This window comes from Montipora capricornis, chromosome 4 (assembly GCF_036669925.1).
Source record: "Montipora capricornis isolate CH-2021 chromosome 4, ASM3666992v2, whole genome shotgun sequence".
Lineage (NCBI taxonomy): Eukaryota > Metazoa > Cnidaria > Anthozoa > Scleractinia > Acroporidae > Montipora > Montipora capricornis.
In genome coordinates this window covers 29380967-29381364 of record NC_090886.1, presented here as the reverse complement: position 1 = coordinate 29381364, position 398 = coordinate 29380967, and positions in this window count along the sequence as shown.

Genomic DNA, 398 nt, shown 5'->3' with positions numbered 1-398 from the left:
CATTCAAGGTTTTTTCAACTTGTTATTACATCCGATTCTCCTACAAACACTGCTCTCTCTCACACGTTTGCCTTCCCATCAAGATGGCTTCCAAAACCGTGATAAGATCCTTAATCATAACAATAACAATTTCCGCGATTGTGATTGTTTTAAAACTCTTGCCAAGTTGTTATTGGACAGTTCAATAAGCCAATCACATTCAACCAATCAGAACCTTGATTTCAATTACCATAAAAACAGTGTACAGACTCCTAAATTTTGACTTTCTTTCTTTCAGAGCGACATTAAACAATTTATACCGTCCGTATTTTCCCTTTCTTTCGTTTATTAATTGGCTCTTCTTCGTTTCTCGGACATTGTAATTTTTATGATTAATTGGTAAGAGAGGGTGTCAATGG